This window comes from Quercus robur, chromosome 2, assembly GCF_932294415.1.
Source record: "Quercus robur chromosome 2, dhQueRobu3.1, whole genome shotgun sequence".
In the NCBI taxonomy this organism is placed as follows: domain Eukaryota; kingdom Viridiplantae; phylum Streptophyta; class Magnoliopsida; order Fagales; family Fagaceae; genus Quercus; species Quercus robur.
In genome coordinates this window covers 36639465-36659512 of record NC_065535.1, presented here as the reverse complement: position 1 = coordinate 36659512, position 20048 = coordinate 36639465, and the positions used below count along the sequence as shown (strand labels likewise).

At 35.8% G+C, this 20048-nt stretch overlaps 1 pseudogene; it reads left to right on the top strand.

Annotated features, from left to right (window-relative positions):
• Positions 1-13789: 13789 nt before the first annotated feature.
• Positions 13790-16214, top strand: LOC126713547 (uncharacterized; annotated as a pseudogene).
• The last annotated feature ends 3834 nt before the right edge of the window (positions 16215-20048 follow it).

Genomic DNA, 20048 nt, shown 5'->3' with positions numbered 1-20048 from the left:
GGGAACAGCAGAATGAGAGAGGTTTGGAGGGAGTGGCACCGAGAGGGAAGGGATTGTATGGGTGGAATGGCGAAGAGTGGTGGATGGGTGGGACTATCGGAAACAATGGAAAGATCAAGGGGGACAGGCGGAGGGAGCATTGGTTGAGTACGGCTGAGATCAATTGAAGAGAGAAAGGGAAAAGAACGAAAGAGAGAAATGAAGAAGGGATTTGAGCTGTATTAGGCTGAAGGAAGGAGACAAAGAGAGTGTGAGTGACTGGTGTGGTTTAGGGATTAAGCATTTTCATTTGGAGAAGTTTTGGTTATGGTGGGAAATAATTGCTGTTTTGATAAATAAATAATAATAAATAATAAAAATAAAAATAAAAATAAAAAAGAAGAGGGAAATATAGCTCAGTCCATTAACGGGAGAGAGGCTAACGTTTGAGTTAACAGGAGTTATCTCTTGAATTTGAGTTATAGTGAAGTGGGACAGGTGTCACTCTCTGATAATGACACGTCACAGTTTGGAGAGACTTCCTCCAATTCAGATTGCAGAGAAACTTTCTCCTAAACAAATATTATTGTTAGGACAAATATCGTCAATGCGAAAGTGAAAATATACTGTTTTAATTATCTTAGAAAACATAGTCTACTTAGCAATGTTATGAGGGAAACTTAAAAAAAAAAAAAAAAAAAAAAAAAAAAAAAAAAAAAAAAAAAGCCCTTACTTACTATTTATATGCATTGTGAATTCTAAAGTTTAAAAAAAAAAATTGATTCTCAAAAAAAAAAAAAAAGTAAAAAAAATTTTAAATATAGATAGTAGTATGTTCGTATGATGCTAGGGTTAATTTATTGATATATGTGATGCTCGGGGAAAAAAAAATTAAAATATATATCATTTATATGTAAGCAATATTACGTTAATTATGTTGTAAAAAAATGAAAATTTCTATTTTTATTTTAAAGAAGGAGAAATAATTTCGTTTTTATTAAATTAAGAGAAAACGCGCCATTTTATATAACATAAGTTGCGATTGGAAGTATTACTTCTCGATAGTAATGGCAATGATTGTTAGTTATTATAATTTGCTAGCACTTACTTCTTGCATGTATAAGAAAGTTAGTAACATTATAATTATTCTCATGACAAAGTTTTCCTCCAAACAAACTTAGAAAAATCCATTCAACCTATTATATGGTGACTTATAAAATCATATATACATATTGTAAGGACATAGGTTGGGTACCCGGTCCAAAAGATATATGGTCCTTGGCCCAAAAAGCCCCAAAACAATGAATTTGTAGAGAATGAGTTGGAAATCTAGGTTCTAATGAGTTGGATAGTTATTATCGTAGATTCAAATGACAACAAAGTAAGAACAGGCAGCTTATATTTAAAGAAGGTAGCCCTCGACCTGATCCAAGGAGATCAATTCTTGCTTGTCTTTCGAATTAGGTTACCAGTCCGATCCATATTGCTACCGTCTTCTCTTTCTCGATTTTTTGGATCCTCTACTATCAGGGTCTATCCTTTATTTTATACTATCCTCTTCCTCCTCTTTCCACCTTCCATGTGTAGATTTAGATTGGTAACTCTAATACTTGTCCCATCAACCCGTCCCTAAAGTCTTTGGAAGTAACTGTAAGGCTGAAAAGCATGGTTCAGTCAACTGCAGAGCATTCAATGCCGTGGTAGCAGCCTTATCTTAGATATTTTATAGCTTTCCTTTGTCCTGTCCCTCCTTAATACTTATCCTCTTCCCTGGAATGGTCCGGAATGTTGCTCTTGATGGCAAACTATGCCCTCTGTCCTCAGCCTTGCCCAGCCGAGGAGGGATTCTTCCTCATTTTCCTCCCGAGTGGCTCTGGTCGGATTCCATTTCTTCTCTCCTTGGCACAGACCCCTCTGGAAGTGTTTAACGTCCTCGGATTGGGCCCCTGGCCGAACATATATATAAATATGGGCTCTTTGGCCTTTCACCCCTACATCAACCATTCCAAAATTTTCTCTCTCAAACATCTATATCTAAACTCAATCGCAATCAAAATACATAAGAAGTATACATGTGTGGAGGAGAAAAAAAGAGTGAAAAAAAAGAAAAAGAAAAAGAAAAGAAAGAAACATATGGATGAAAAAAAGTACAATATAAGAGAAAAATAAAATAAAGAATAAGTAATTAAAATTGAGAAATGCTACCAAAATATTTTCACAATAAATCTTAAATGGTGGGTTATTATTAGCTAATATTGGTGAGAAAAAAATAATTTTTTTAGAAAGAGAAAAATAATAATTTTAATAGTACGTTCAAATTAAAATCAGTATAAACTTATCATAAATGATTTTTTGTGAAAGTGTTGTAAAAATATTATGAATGTAGCTTTTAGGAATGAATGAAGTAAAATTGAAAGGAGAATAAAGAAATATTAAAGAAAGAATGAAAAAAATAATATTTAAATGAAATAGAGAAATGATAGAGATTAGAGAGTTTGTTAGAAAGTGTATTTAAAAAAGTAAGTAGGCAAAAAAATATATGTATTGTTCATTCTCTAAATAGTACAAAAATTTAAAGAGTCTACTGGAAATGCTCTTATACCAAGGTTTTTGAGAATAGAAAGGAATCCTTTACAATCTCTATTAATATGTTTAACATTATAATATTTTATTCTTAGAAAATCTTATCAAAACAATTATGGGTATGGTTGCATTACTAAGTCTACGTATCCTCTAGCATCATATTTACCAGAATATGAATGTCAGAGAGTACTAGATTACTTAAACCAAATACCACTCAAGAATATGTATATGGACGATAATGTGATTACATAGTCGTGTTTATGTAGTGAGAGAGTTAAAATTAGAGTTAGAATAGAGATTACCAGAGAATGGTTACCCCATAATATCCTTGGTTGTGAACATTAACATATGTCGTGTCTCCTCTATGAACCCGTATTACTGGTCCTGGAATACTGCCATTTACAACTAACGCACTTGTTTCGTTACACAACCTTGTGAAATTTTCCTATCTAAGCTACAAAAGAAGCATACACTCTTAATTAATTGATGTAACTGTAAACACAAAATTTATCAATTGCAAAAAATCAAACAATTGAAAAGAAATATGGTTTGCAAATATAAATTTGTATTGATGAATAATGAGTATAATCTCTATTTCAATTCTTTTACAAAAGAATACCCTTTGATTCTATTTTCATTGAACTTGACTCGAACAAGAGATCTTCTTGACTTTGGTTGGAAGATGGATTGAACGGTCTTTACAACAAATCTCTAGTTTTGAGCTTGTTAGAGATTTATTGTTCTTCAAGTCTTCGAATGTAAAGGCTTGTAGGTTGAAGTTCTTCGAGGCTTTAGAGGCTTGATCCATTGAGCTTCAAAGATGATAGGCCAAAAATGAATTGACCCCTTGTGATAAATTAACCAATTAATTTAGCCAAGTGAATTAATTAAGTTAATTAATCATGCAAATGCGTGGTAGCACAAACAAATCACCAATAAATTAATTATGCAATGAAAAATAAATAACACAGTGATTTGTTTACAAATGGGGAAAACCTAACGGCAAAAACCCTATCGAGTGATTTTCAAGTCACTACTCCCGAAATTCTACTATTATCAAAACAAGCGATTACAAGTAAAAGAATCTCAGTACCTTATACCAACCTACAGTTGAACCCTTACCTCAATACCTAATTGGACTTATGCTGTAGTGACAATTTCCCCTTTTGATGCACGGCTCCCAAGTACATGACTAACCAATGTGCGGATCCCAGTACGCGACTTCAATCACCAACTAGAGAAGGTTGTTGGCTGCAAAGTTCTTCAATTCATCCCAACGATGAAGATCAAGAAGATGCTTGGTCATAAAATCCTACGGTGCACATACACAACAACTTTTTCACAAGAATAATGAACTAGGGCAAAACTTTGTCTCCAGTTACAAATTGCTTAAACAAATTTTGCTCAACACTTGTGCAACTTGCATACCCATCGATGGCCCTTAAAATAATCTTTTTATATGTCTAGGGTTATAAGAAAAGAAAACCCAAACACATAATTCCGGATTAGAGTCAAAACAGAACTGGAATTCTGTTTTTCATAAAGCTTGATAGATAGCTGTCTGTCGAGATGCTATTGAGCAACTGTCGAGCCTCGGGACTGGAATAGCTTCTTAAGCTCGATGGATAGCTAGCTGTCGAGCTTTAATGAAGCACTTCTTCAACTTGAATCTTGGACAGACTTGCATGTCTTCAACACTTGATCTTAAAACACAGTTTCTTGAAGTATTAAACACATCCTAGATCTACCCAAATACAAGTAAAGTGCGTTTTGTCAAAGGATAAGCCAATTACATAAAATAGTGACATATGTTCCTAACAAGTGAATCACATATGTCCTAACAATCTCCCCCTTTGGCAATCCGTGACAAAACCACAACAAACAAATGAACATATGAGAGAAGTCATAAATCACTCAACTTATATTCACTTGTTGAATACAATAAAATCTATCCTAACACAAACTCTTGAAAAATTTTGCAAAAAGAGAGTTTATAGCAAGTAGACTTTGACAACATGTATTTCGAAAACAATTTAAACAAAACTCATCAAGGTATCTTTGTGTGAAACAGAAATAATAGATTGCATATATGAAATAAGAAGCATATGCATAAAGAGAGAAAAGAAACAATACATGTAAGGGTAGGTGAAAGAAACATACATCAACGTATATAAAGAAGATAAGTATAATGTATGTCAAAAATGGTCACAAGACCCATGTACAAGAACTCATGTATCTAAAGTAGAGAAAAGAAAAAGATACAAATAATCCTCACTACATCCCTCAGATATCAACACTCCCCCTAACAAAATGTCTTATACTAACTCTCCCCCTAAGAATGACTACTCTCATATCCAAAACTACTTCTCCTTTTTGTCACAAGTGACAAATGGTAAGAGTGTCAAGTAGACATCTCATCGGTAGAGCTAGCATCTCCATCATCATCATCCGAAGCATCATCGTCATTACCATCATCATCATCATCACCCTCAGACTCAGAAGCCACTAGAGGAGGTGGAGGAGGAGAAGCCTCGGGAGCATAACCACCCATGGTCGCCTGTTGCCATGCAATATGACCGACACGAACATTCACCTGATACAACTCTGCAGAGAGGGTATCAAGGCGAGCATCCATGCGCTGCAGCTACGCCATGATGTATCCTAGAGTCACATTGCCTGAAGAAGAGGAGGGAGCGGATGTGGATGGAGCAGAACGAGATGGAGCAGAATGGAAGGGAGGAGCTGCTGAATCCTACTGCCGAGACCAAAACTGCACCTCGCTATGTTTAATGGTAGCGTAGTCTATGGCACACATAATAGAAAAATGATCGGAAGAGGGAAAAGGAATAGAAAAATGGCATATAATCCAAATGATAGTTGAAGGGAGAATAAGCTTATCACGGATAGCCATATTCCAATACACATCTAAGATAGAAAGAATGAAATGTGAAGGAAAATCTATAGTGAGGTGCTCTAATAAAGAAAGCAAAAATCGAGCACGAGGCTCTGTGATAGAGTTATAGTGAGAGAGTGAGTGTAAAACAAAAGTTATCACCATGTTCATGAATCTAGGACCTTTAGTAAAAGGCCTACATGGTGTGAACTGACGATCACCCTAATCTGTGGGACGCTCACAGAAAGCGGAAATCATCTCGTCTTTGGACATAGTCCTCAGACGCTCACAACCGGGGTAGTCAGGATGCTCTACCCTTGGAACATGAAGCACATCCGTAACAAGCTGCGGTGTGATGACAATGCGCGTACCTCGAATGCGAGTAGAAAAGAGAGGTACTGAAAAATCAAAACCATGCATGTTGGAGTAAAACTCCAGGACCAGTACGGTCGGACAAGTGACCGAAACATCACACAGTGACTCCCATCCCCGACTGTGAATAACAGTGGGAAGGTTAGCGTCGGCGAAGTCCGCCAAAATGACTCAGCGTTCCGAATGAACACCTCGTCGAGAAAACTTCTCTGAGAAGTCCTTTCGGTTATCCTCATCACGGAACCAAAAATGAGAAGGAGTAGGATCAGAAGAAGATGATGTCCTAAAACGCAAAGGGTTTTGGGACGGAGCTGACTTATGCTTAGGTGCCATAGACACAACTAACGTAAACAGAAAGAAAGGGAGAGAAAGAAAGACAATCAAATATAACAAGTATATTGAAAAGAGAGTACGTATGCATGGGGAATGCATGAACATATGATATGCAAAAGAAATTGCATCATGGGCTCAGCCCAATCCAATCCTGCCAGTACACAATCAATTTGCACACATCTAAATGCATGATAATACTGTTATTATGCTAATGTGATGCAATGCATGAGATCTTAAACTCATTTAAGTGAAAACTCATCCCAAAATTTCAATAATAACTCATCAATTTTGGAAAATCCCAAAATTTCTCAAAAACCCCAAATCCTAGGTTTTAAAACATGAAATGCATGTAAATTACCAAGTGTAGAAAAAGCCTTGAAAAATCTTGAAAATCACTTTGGTAGAGGTTTGGAGTGAGAGAAGGTGTTTTGGGAGGTGAGGAGACAAAGGTATCGAGAGAGAGACCAACAGAAATAAGAACCGGATCACGAAGAAAGAATTTATAGATCCTCAGTAATTCTCGACAGATAGAGGTGTCGAGAGGTGTCGAGCCATCTGTCGAGGAAGGTGTCAAGAAAAACAACATCGACTGATACAGTTGTCGAGAAGGCCACCAGGTATCGAGAAGCTATCGAGGGTCCAAGAACTTTCTCGTTCGATTCACCAGCTGTCAAGGATCTGTCGAGATTGCAATAAGAAAAGTCCTTAAGAGCTCGACAGATAGCTAGGTGTCGAGGAGGTATCCAGGAGGTGTCGAGATTGCTTAAAAATCATTTTTCAAGAAGAGAAAAACACAAATATGAATGCAATCAAGCGTGCAACTTAACCAAAGATCCAATCAACATTTTAAGCTCTCAAAATCATCTCTCAACAAAACTTTAAGCACAATAATCCAAAAACACACACACACTAAACAAGTCTAACCAATTTTATATTTCAAAAACAAGTCAAGACAATTTAGTAAGCATACATTAACACATGTAAAACCTTGTGATGGTCAAATCACATTATACCTACACATGTATCAAAAGTAGCAAAGAATATTGCGTGTTGTATGTGAAAAACATCGCAAGATTGCATAAGTGTATACATGTTATGACGATTTGAGATATGAGAAAATCACTTTAACTCACACACAATCATAACTGTTTGATGGGGACTATCACTTTTGAGATACATCCTATAACTCCCACATCTCCTAGAATACACGCTTGCAATCATATTTAAAGCATTTTTAATCTTTTTGCTTTTCATCTTCTTTGCATATTTTTTCTTTAAGCAAATCATGCATGGACATATAAGAGAGAGAAAAGAAATACCCAATGATGGTAAGCATTTGACATTCCAATTTTGCTTTGCCGAAGCACACAAATGTCATTGACACTGCATTTTTGCTATGCCGAAGCATACAGATGTCATATTATGATTGGCGGGTAATAGTGGTGAGATGGTTATTTATGGCTTTCTCTTAGGATTTTTCAGTCCTTCCCGTCAAAAAGAGTGATACGAATGTTAAGTACAAGAGATAACTTAATCTTACTCATCACACTGTTTTTGTATTTTTCTGATTTTTCAATTTTTTTTATATTAAAAACAAAATAATCAAAACTAAAAAAAAAAAAAAAAAAAATGTTAAACAATGCAAAGTATAAAAACTAGACTGACTCAAAACTTGAAAGCAAAACACACAAGGAATGCACACACAAAAATAAGAAGAGAGAGAAAGAAGAAAAGTAATAAAATCACTTGGAGCCCTTTTTCTTCCACACCCTGGAAGAACCTTTCCTTTGATTAAACCCTTGAATTGGCGGTGAGGGGAAGAATTAAAACTGTTCAAGTTTGAAAGGAACATAAGGGTTTTGAGAAGATCTCCAAGGGGAGCAAGAGAGGATTAAAGTTGATTCTGGCTTCCAGATGCTATCATGCCATTGCTCTATTAAGTGGCAAGTCACTTATAACAATTTGGTCGAGTATGACCAGCAACTCCATAATGATGACAGAGATGCTGCTTCTTTTGTTTAGGCTTTTGAGAGTTAGCCTTCTTAGCCCTAGGGTTCTTAGCTTCCTTCTTATCTTGCTTAAGGGGTGCTCCTAAGATAGATTTTCCTTTGTCTAATTTCTCACTAGCTAAATCAGTTTTAACATCATTGCTCTCAATTTCAACATTATTGCTAAGAGGAACAAAAACAGTAGTACTAATAGAAGTATTATTAGAGGAAAAGAAACCATACCCTAAACCTGTTCGATCAGAAGCAAAATTCTAAAGACTAAGCATCTCATCAAGCTTTGCACTTGAAGTCCTCTCCAATTGAGCTTTGACTTGAAACAGCTCCGCTTCAAGCTTCTTGGTCTTCTCAGCCAAGAAATTGTTCTCGTACCTCAGTGCTCCAATAGTCTAATTAGTCTTATCAATCTTTATGGAAAGCTTTTCACGATCAAATTCCACATCACTGAGCTTCTTGGTGGTTAGCCTGTAAAGTTTCTCAAGTTTCTCAGAAAGCTTGTATAATTTCTCATATTCTGTATAGATATCATCTTGATCATCCATCTTCTCAAACTTGGATTCCACCAATTCCTCTTCTTTAATCACATCTTCAACAATCCTATCAGTAGGATTGACAGTGGCAATGAAGGCATTCAAGATTCTGTCATCCTCATTGTTGGAATCATCCTCAGGCTCGGTGTCACTCAAGGTAGCAACAAGTGCCTTGCTCTTCCCAATGCTCTTGAGATATGTAGGACACTCTTGTTTCATGTAACCGAAGCCTTGACACCCAAAGCACTTAGGTCTTGCGGGAACAGTGTATTGACCGCCATCCCTTGCATCCTTTTTCCCTTTGTCTTGGATCTTGAACTGAAAAGAACTGGATTACCTACGGTCCTTGTCGAAGCCCTTTCCATTGGCATTCTTCATAAACTTCTTGAACTGCATGGTGATGTAGGACTTCATCTTAGAATCTTCATCATCTGAAAACTCATCTATCTCACTGCTCTTGGCTTTCAGTGCCATGCTCTTACCTTTACCCTTCTTGCCAATCCTAGTCAACCCTAGCTCGTAGGTTTGCAGATTTTCAACCAACTCTGTCAAAGGAATCTTGTCAATGTCCTTTGATTCCTTGATTACCGTAATCTTGGCATGGAATCTCTCAGGTAAAGATTTGAGCACCTTTCTTACAATCTTGGGTTCAGGAATGGTTTCCTCAAGATTGAAAGATGAGTTTACTATGTCCTTGAGCTTGGCATAGAACTCATCGAACAACTCATCCTTCTCCATCTTAATCTCTTCAAAGCTTGTAATGAGCTTTTGAAGTTTTGAATCCTTAACAGCCTTTGTTCCCTCATAGGTTGTCTGGAGGATGGTTCATGCTTCCTTAGCAGTTTCTGTAGAGGATATCTTCTTAAACTCCTCATTGGTGACTGCACTAAATAAGGCATTCAACGCTCTACTGTTGAAGTTTACTGCCTTTATCTTAGAATCATCCCAGTTGACTAGCGCTTCCTTCGGCTTGGTCTAGCCTATCTCAACAACTTGCCACACTATCTCATCTACAGACTACAAGAAAGCTCTCATGCGTACCTTTTAGTATGCATAGTTAGTGCCATCAAATAAATGAGGTATGATTAATGACTGTCCTCTATCCATGACAAACAGGGGTCAATGGATCAACACAGCAAAGATTAAACCCTAATCAGAGTGTGCCTGCTCTGATACCACTTGATAGGCCAAAAACGAATTGACCCTTTGTGATAAATTAACCAATTAATTTAGCCAAGTAAATTAATTAAGTTAATTAATCATGCAAATGCGTGGTAGCACAAATAAATCACTAATAAACTAATTATGCAGCGGAAAATAAATAACACGGTGATTTGTTTACGAATGGGGAAAACCTAACGACAAAAACCCCAACGGATGATTTTCAGGTCACCATTCTCGAAATTCCACTATTATCAAAATAAGCGGTTACAAGTAAAGGAATCCCAGTACCTTATACTAACCTACAATTGAAACCTTACCCTAATACCCAATTGAATTTGTTTTGTAGTGACAATTTTCCCTTTTGATGCACGGCTCTCAAGTACGTGACTAACCAATGTGCGGATTCCAGTACGCGACTTCAATCACCAACTAGAAAAGGTTGTTGGCTGCAAAGTTTTTCAGTTCATCCCAATGATGAAGATCAAGAAGATGCTTGGTCACAAAACCCTACAGTGCACATATACAGCAACTTCTTCACAAGAATGATGAATTAGGGCAAAACTTTGTCTTTGGTTACAAATTGCTTGGACAAATTTTGCTTAACACTTGTGCAACTTGCATACCCATTGACGGCCTTTAAAATAATCTTTTTATATGTCTAGGGTTATAAGAAAAGAAAACTTAAACACATAATCCCGAATTAGAGTCAAAACAGAACTGGAACTCTGTTTTTCATAAAGCTCGACAGATAGCTATCTGTCGAGATGCTGTCGAGCAACTGTCGAGCCTCGGGACTGAAACAGCTTCTTAAGCTCGATGGATAGTTAGTTGTCAGGCTAGCTGTTGAGCTTTAATGAACAGCACTTCTTCAGCTTGAATCTTGGACAAGCTTGCATGTCTTCAACACTTGATCTTGAAACACAGTTTTTTGAAGTATTAAACACATCCTAGATCTACTCAAATACAAGTAAAGTGTGTTTTGTCAAAGGATAAGCCAATTACATAAAATAGTAACATATGTTCTTAACAAGGGAATCACATATGTCCTAACAAAAGATTTGGGTTTGTTGAGGTTTATGGAGGCCTTTTAGCTTAATTCCGATAGAACTTCAAAGAACTCGAACAAGAGATCATCTTGACTTTGGTTGGAAGATGGATTGAACGGTCTTCACAATGAATCTCTAGCCTTGAGCTTGTTAGAAATTTGTTATCCTTCAAGTTCTTCAAGCCCTTTGAATGTTCTTCAAGTTCTTCAAGCCCTTTGAATGTGCTTCAAGTTCTTCAAAGATTCTTGAGACATAATTTCTCTAGAGTTTGGGCCTCTTGAAAACTTGGTGTGAAAAATGAGAGGGGATGTCCTCTATTTATAGTGATTTTAGAGGATAAACTCTACTTTGAATTGATATACTTGAAAGTATGTAGTAGACTATTGATTGGCCCAAATTCTTCTTAGAGATAATTATATTTATTTATCTATTTTGATAAATATCATATTTTGATAAAGAAAATAATCAATAAAGATAAATAATTATCTTTATTTAATTTATTTTAATAAAAATAATTATCTATCAATTTTGAATAGAAAATTTTTCTCTTTATTTTATTTATTTATTTTAATAAAGATAATTATCCCTAAATTTTGAATAAGAAATTTATTTTTATCTTGTGGGCCCAATGACACGTGACAAATTTCAGTATGTCAATGTGATATCAATTTGGATGATACATGTCATCATCTAATTTGATTAATTTAATGACATTAATTTAGAATTTGCCACTAAATTTTGATGTGGCATTTAATAATTGGTTTAAAATTTTGTCTCCGATAGTAACCAACAAAAACATCAAGCTTCTACTCTGAGAAGTGTATCTGACAAATTTCTTCCTAAAACGGTGTCAGTTATGGTCGCAACAGCTGATGCTGCCTCCACATCAAACTTTCTTCCTCCACCTGCTAACAACACTATAGAGGAAGAGCTGGCACAACTGCGGAGGCGATTGGAAGAAAAAGAAGCTGAAGTTGCCAATTTGACGGCACGTATGGTTGGTGTGAACAATCAAGCGGGGGCGGAGCCACATAGTGGCTTGGGGGGGCCGAGGCCCCTGCAAAAAAAAAAATTTTCCCATTAGCCTATGAAGAAAAAATAATTAGGCCCCCCCAACCTTAGGCAGCCGGCCCCCCCTCCCAATTTCTCACCCATTCTCCCAGGCCTCAATCAAAAATTAGTAACATCCTCAGATTAAATAATAAAAAAAAAAAAAAATTATCTGTTCTACTTTCAAGCAAAAAAAAAAAAAAAAAAAAAACCCAAAAAAATTGAACTAAAATCTGAAAAAAAAAAAAATTCACAGAGAAGCCCACGGCAAGCTAAGCCCACGGTGAGCCCAGTAGCTCGCTCACGGCAAGCCCAGTAGCTCGCTCACGGCAAGCCCACGCATTCTCAACCGTGAAAAAAAAAAAAAATATTACAGAAAATCCAACCATCACCTCTCAACCGTGAAAAAAAAAAAAAATATATTACAGAAAATTCAACCATCACGTCGCTGGCAGAGAAATCAAATCGGTGGCAGATACCACAATGCCCGATACTGCCTATACAGAGCAAATCAAGCTCAACAGCAAACCAAACTCAACACTCAACAGCAAACCAAAACAGAGAGAAACACAACGAACACAGAGAGACAGAGACAGAGGTTTTTATCTATAAAAAAAAAAAATTCCCAAATACACAAATAAAAACCAAACCCCAGCAAACCCACGGTCACGTCGCCGCGACGCCGCAGCTCGCTCGTCGTCGCCGTCGTCGCTCGTCCCTCATCGCAGATCGGAGATCGGCCTCTGCTCCGGTGCTCCCTCCGGCCCTCCCTCAAGGGTATTTCTCTCTTTTTCTCTCTTTTTCTCTCTCACTGTCACTAAAATGAAAAATGGAACGAAATCTTTGTAGATCGTCGACGCCAGACGGTAGATCGGTCATCACTCATCGCCGTCGGAGATCTGCCGTTGACTAGTTGCTTCCTCCGCTCCGGCTCCGGCTCCAGCAGTCCGGCCCTCCCTCAAGGTTTTTCTCTCTGACTCTCTCTCTCTCTCTCTCTCAGTCTCTCTCTATCTCACCGAATGCTTTAGAGTTTATGATGTTTATGAATCCTGTTCAGTTCTGCCTAGCCCTTTTATTCTTTTAGCTTTAATATCATCTCACATTCTCAATCATTCATTGGTTGATTTTTTTTTTTTTTTTTTTTTTCCTGTTTGTCTTTATCTTATCCGGTTATTCCTCATTGTTGGTCAATGGTCAATGGTCAATGTGTTAGTTTTTAGTGTAAACCAATATTATTAAATAATAATTAATATTTATTCAAAAGTTAGTAATTAAATTATTAGCTATTATTTATTGCAAATTTTTAAGAATTGTTTAATTATTTATTGCTATATTTTAGGAATTGTAACAAAGGATATGTTATGCTAAAATTAATGACAAATAAATTAAAACTATATTGCATAATTACCAACTAGGATTAAAGCATTATAATTAATGACAAATAAATTAAAATAATATAGTTTATTGTTATGCTAAACAACAATAATTAAAGTTATATAATTAAATTAACCAATACATTATAAAAGATAAATTAATTAAATTATTTGAGGGGTTATTATTAATTAAAGTTGTATTAAAAATGGGTTGACTGTTTAAATTATAGTAAAAATTTTGTTTTTTCCTTGAGTATGAATAATATTCATATAACTAAGCAAAAATTTCTAATTAAAATTTTATTTTTTAAAATTCTTTTCAGGTTAATTGAGTCATATTCTTAAAGTTAAAAGAATTATGAGCAAACGAAAAACAATTGATGCATTCTTTAAGAAAAAAGATGTTAGCAATTCAGAAATTAGGACACCTGTGGCTGTAAAAACAAATGTTAATACTTCGATGCCTGATGAACACACCTCCAAATGTCCAAAACTTCAATCTGAAGAGATAGATCGTGATCCAGGAACACGTAAACAAATATGTGAATTTCCTATCAACAAACAAGATGAAATTCGACGAGCTTATCTCATAGAAGGTCCATACCAACCTGAAAATATAGTCTTTCCATACAATGATGATACTCATCGTCGTCGATTTCAACCTTCATGGTTTGTTTCACATAAGGATTGGTTGGAATACTCACCTACAACGGATGCATTATATTGTTTTCCTTGCTACCTTTTTAGTAAGAAACCAATAGGTCGTCCCGGATCAGATGTGTTCATTTCAACAGGTTTTAATAATTGGAAAAAGGTGAAAGATGGAATGAATTGTCCTTTAATTCGTCATGAAGGGAAAGAACCAAACTCTCCACATAAAAATGCCGTGAAATGTTGCGAGGATTTATAGAATTATTCACAACATATTGACAAGCTAATTGAGAAACAAACGTCAAAAGAATTAGAGAATAATCGGTTGCGGCTCAAAACCTCAATAGAGTGTGCTCGATGGCTAGCATTCCAAGCTTGTGCTTTTAGAGGTCATGATGAAAGCCTTGATTCAAAAAATAGAGGCAATTTTATTGAATTGATAAAATTGACATCAACTTTTAATGACAAAGTAGCTAGTGTTGTCTTGGAAAATGCTCCTGGAAATGCCAAATATACATCACCCACAATTCAAAAGGAGATTTTGCATATTCTTGCTAATAATGTGCGAAATGCTATTCGTGAAGAAATTGGAGATGCAAAATTCTGCATTCTTGTTGATGAAGCTCGGGATGAGTCGAAGAGAGAGCAAATGGCCATCATTTTGAGATTTGTTGATAAAGAAGGTTTTATTAAAGAGCGTTTTTTTTATGTTGTGCATGTTAGAGACACTACTGCATTGACTTTAAAGAATGAGATATGTGCTGTCCTTTCTCGTTATAACCTCCACATTGAAAATATTCGAGGTCAAGGATATGATGGGGCTAGTAACATGCGTGGTGAATGAAATGGATTACAAGCTCTTTTTCTTAAAGATTGTCCATATGCTTATTATGTACATTGTATGGCTCATAGGTTGCAATTAGCTCTAGTTACAGCATCTAGAGAAGTAAAAGATGTTCATCAATTCTTTGATCATTTGGTCAATATTATCAATATTGTTGTTGGTTCTAGTAAGCGTAGTGATGAATTGCAACATGCTCAAGCAGAACAAGTTGAGAATATGATTGCTTCTAATGAAATTGAGACTGGAAGAGGTGCAAATCAGATTGGTACTTTGCAACGAGCTGGAGATACTAGGTGGGGATCTCATTTTCAATCTATTTGTAGTTTGATTAAAATGTTTGATGCTACTTGCAAAGTTATCAACACTATTTCTGAGGAAGGAGCTAATTATAAACAACGCGGTGATGCCGAGGGAGCTTATCAGGTATTAACATCATTTGAATTTATTTTAATCTTGCATTTGATGAAAGAGATAATGGGAATTACTAATGTTCTTTGTCAAGCTTTGCAACAACAATCTCAAGACCTTTTAAATGCCATGCATTTAGTTTCAACTACAAAATCACTTATTCAAAAGTTGAGAGATGATGGATGGGAGCCTTTACTTGCTAGTGTTATATCATTTTGTGAGCAACATGAAATTGATATTCCTGATATGAATGCTCGTTACACTAAAGGTCGAGGTAGATATCGTCGTCAAGATGACAATTTAACAATGGAACATCATTTTAGAATTGGCATATTTACAGTTGCAATAGACTTTCAATTGCAAGAATTGAAAAGTAGATTTTGTGAGCTAACAACGGAACTTGTCGTTCTTAGTTCAGCTTTAAATCCCAAGGATGCTTTTAGATTATTCAAGATTGTTGATATATGCAATTTGGTTAAGAAATATTATCCTCAAGATTTCACTGAACATGAACAAGAACTTTTGGAGTCTCAATTGCGACATTATGAGCTTGATGTGATAAAACATCCAGATTTTCAGAATATGAGTACAATTTCCGAGCTATGTAGGGGATTAAAAATTTCAGGAAAGTCTCAAATATATTTTTTGATTGATAGACTTATTCGTCTTGTGTTGACCCTTCCAGTTTCTACAGCAACTACAGAACGAGCTTTCTCAGCTATGAAGTTGTTAAAAACAAGACTTCGCAATAGAATGGAGGATGAGTTTTTGGCAGATAATATGATAATTTATATAGAGAAGGAAATTGCAGGGAATTTCACTATAGAGATGATAATGGATGAATTTTATTCCATGAAAAATCGTCGTCAGGCATGATTTGATTCGGTTGATGACCCGACCTGACCCGAATAATGGAAGATTTACTGAGGCTTAGTCCATGGAGCGGAGGCTTGGGCCGACAAAAATTTTTTGGCCCGTTTTGTAACCCATTGTGAATCCTGTGCGCAGGATATAAAAGCTGTTTTTTTTTGTGATTGGGGTTTTGTCTTGTTGTTGTTTTTGAGAAAGAAAAACACTGTAGCCGCACATTGTAATTTTCTTTGATAATAGTGAAATCCCTGCAACTCTGTGGACGTAGGCAAATTGCCGAACCACGTAAATACTGTCTTGTGCGTGTGATTGTTTTACTTTTGGCGTTTTGTTTTTTCTATTTTTTTTGTTTCTCACAGGTTTGAAATTTCGGTCGAATTCCCAACATGTTCAAGTATATAATAATATATAAAAGTTGATAATTTTGTATCCAATAGACTTAAAAATTATATTTGGTATATCTCTGTTACAACCCGGCCCCCCCAAGCATGTATTCCTGGCTCCGCCCCTGATCAAGCCCAACAAGTGGCGGGTCAAGCTCAACAAGTGGTTGGTCAGACCCAACAACCAATGGGGGCACCTCTTCCGTCGTTTTTGGGTAGTATACCCCAAATGCCACCACCACCATCTATCTACCCTAAAAGCAAGAGCTTGGAAAACGGGTGCCAGCAGTTCGGTTGAAATTCGGAATTAGGTAGTAAGTGAATACTTGGGCTTTTTCTTTCTCAATGGATTTTGAATTACATGACTGGCCTTTCATCGGTGGAGGCTACTCTTTATAGAGGTTATTTCCGATATCTTGGACTCCATAAAGGAATGAAAAAATGACTGAGCGACTATATCATGGGAATATTCCATTGCTGAACGGCGAGAACTTGGCTAAGCCCATTGAGAACTGCTTACTCGAGTATAATCATTCCATCGTAGACGGAAGACCAGCTCCAGTCTCGAGGCAAAAGAGTGAAAGTGGGAATCGACATAGGGCGCTGTAAAGGCCATTCTTTAAAAGAGAAAGGTGAAGTCCTCCGTTGGTTTTACCTCCAAGAAGTGGGTTGGGACGGGCTTTGAAGATGGGTGTACAAGAGCTTGTTTACAATTGATCACATGATCGCATGCAACTCTCCTAGTCTCTTGGGACGCTTTGGTTACGAAGGTTGCCGGGGTCTAGGTTTATGGATGGATTCAGTCAGCGAAAGTCCCTCAAACTCAATCAATATCAACAACATGTCGTGACCGGTTAGGCTTGATTGATTTTGTCAGAAAAGAAAGTAGGTTTCGGGGGTTCATTGATTGGTACACCTCTAGTGCTGGTAAGGTCGGGACCATGGTCGTCTGTCTCCAGGTTGCCGGCTGATAAGATCGCTGAGATTGACCAGCCAGCTGGGTTGGTTTGGCTATTCCTTTCTATTGAAAAGGAGTCAGCTGTCTGCGCGAACCCGGGAGGCAAGCTAATGTATTCAACCCCACAGTATTGCAAAAGCACCTTAATTTACTAGTATAGGTAATTTTTCAGTGATTTTCAAGCCAAAATATAAAAAGGCAAGTATAATATAGTAAGTACTTACAACAAAGTCATAGAAATGGACTTCGCCTTCGACCATGCAAAGACACTGTGCAACAAGAAACAGAAAGCACAGAACCAGTGATTCTTTGTTTTTTATATTCATGTTTCACTCTCTTCAGAACGACACTTTTTTCTTTGGAGAAATCTACGTTGTATGTGAGCTATATATATATATATATATATATTATAAACAAGTCTAACGGGAAAGTGTTAAAAAAAATGTAAACATGGCCTGTTAGTGAAATTATATATTTGCAAAAGTTTCACGTCCAATCATATGTAAAATACTAAAGAACAAAGTTTTTCTCCAAACTAGTTTGGAGAGAAATCCTACAAACTCATCATATATATTTATATTGAGTGTGAATTTTAAAAATCTAACCGTTAGATTGCATGTTCTTATTACATCCTTAATACTTACAAAATTTCAAGAAAATCAAAGATCAATTACTATGTCATCAAATAAATGTTATAATTTCAAGTTTTTGTAATTTAAAGTTGTATATAAAAAATAAGTTAATTGATAAAATAGTAATTAATATCCGATTTAAATGAAATTTGATATACATGTTAAGAACATAAGGAATATGAAATTCAACGGTTAGATTTTTAAAATTCACATTTAAAAAAAAAATATATGAAAAGTTTGAAGAATTTCTCTCCAAACAAGTTTTGTTCAATACTAAAATGTCATTCTACTGTCTCACTTAAACAGTCAAGGCGTGTGATTCGAACTTGCACGTGATTTACCTACCAATTCAATTCAAAAACGGCATGTGTTTCGCTTAAACAGTCAAGGCATGTGATTCGAACTTGCACGTGATTTACCTACCAATTCAATTCAAAAACGGCATGTGTTTCGCTTAAACAGTCAAGGCATGTGATTCGAACTTGCACGTGATTTACCTACCAATTCAATACAAAAACGGCATGTGTTTTACTTTCAAACTGTATAAAGTCTAAACCCCCTTTCATGCGGTTATATTGGAATATATGTATTGTACCTAACAATCTAACAACAACAACCCCAACCACCCCCCCCCCCCCCCCCATATATAGATTAATTAAATGGTTATTTCAACTCTCTAAAAGTTTTGAATAATTTAGATTTTGATTCAAGATCTTCTATTCATGTTCAATACTCATGTATATGTGAATTGCACCCTAACCTGTCTTGTTATATATGCTAGTTAGGCCAATCAAATAATGTTAAGTCCGGGATATATATATATATATATATATATTTCCTAATTGATCTCATTTATTATCTCTTATTTAATACATTCTATACTTATTTCTTAGCCCAAAATATTTATACGGTTGACTCTCTCTCTCTCCACTGGACGTCTCTCTCTTTCTCTTTGCACGCTTTTTCCCTCTACCTCCACTGTCAGGTACCCTATAGCCAAAAAAAAAAGCCACAAATGGTGCAAATTCAATCTATTGCTTGAATCTGCGTAATCTATAGCAGACACAAAAATATTAAACAAGCAATAGATTGTAGAATGATTGACAACTCAAATAAACAATGTATCCATTGATAGTTGGCTTAACGTGCAAAAAGGTGATGAATCATCAAGGCATTTTGTGGAGTACTATGGCAGGTCAATGTTGTCAGTAGTGTTGTCCATACTCCATAGCTCTTGTTCTTAAAAAGCCAAATGGACGAGTTTTCAACTTTGACGTGGTTAACAGATTGAGTTGATAATGTTGCTTGCTTTCTTCTTCTTTTTTTTTTTTTTTTTTTTTTTTTTTTATCATATCAAAGTGGCATATAGATCAATGAAAGAGGAAAAAAACAAAAGCATGTAAAACGGAAACCACATGTGGTATTGTATTTGTGTTTGGAAAACTTTCAAATCCTTATACAATCTGGAAAATTAAGTGGTCAATGGTTGTGTTGTGAAATTTTAAAGTACTCGCAAGTGTACGAACCGTATCGAAGTATAGTTGGACAAGAACGAGGTCGAACCCACAGGGACTTGAATAAACGTAGGAAAATTAATTAAATCTTAACCAAACTAATCCTAATCTAGTTTAATAAAAACTGGTTTTTTTGCAATTAAATATACTAAACAAATAATAAAATTAAGCAAATAGTTAAACTAAGCAAAAGATATAAAGCAATAAACAGATGTAAACAATCAAGAGAAAGGAATTAAGGTTTTGGAATCCATCTTGTAAGTCATATCAATATATATTTATGATCATTGATTTTTCCCAACTCATTACATGATAATCTAGAAATCAATCTTGCTATCATGGAAAATATCATCATTAAAACTTATGTTTAAAAATCTAAAGCATGTTCTTCTTCGCTTCTTAAGTATAAAACCAAATCATCAATTGTATCCGTAGTCAAACAAATCATAAGATATATCA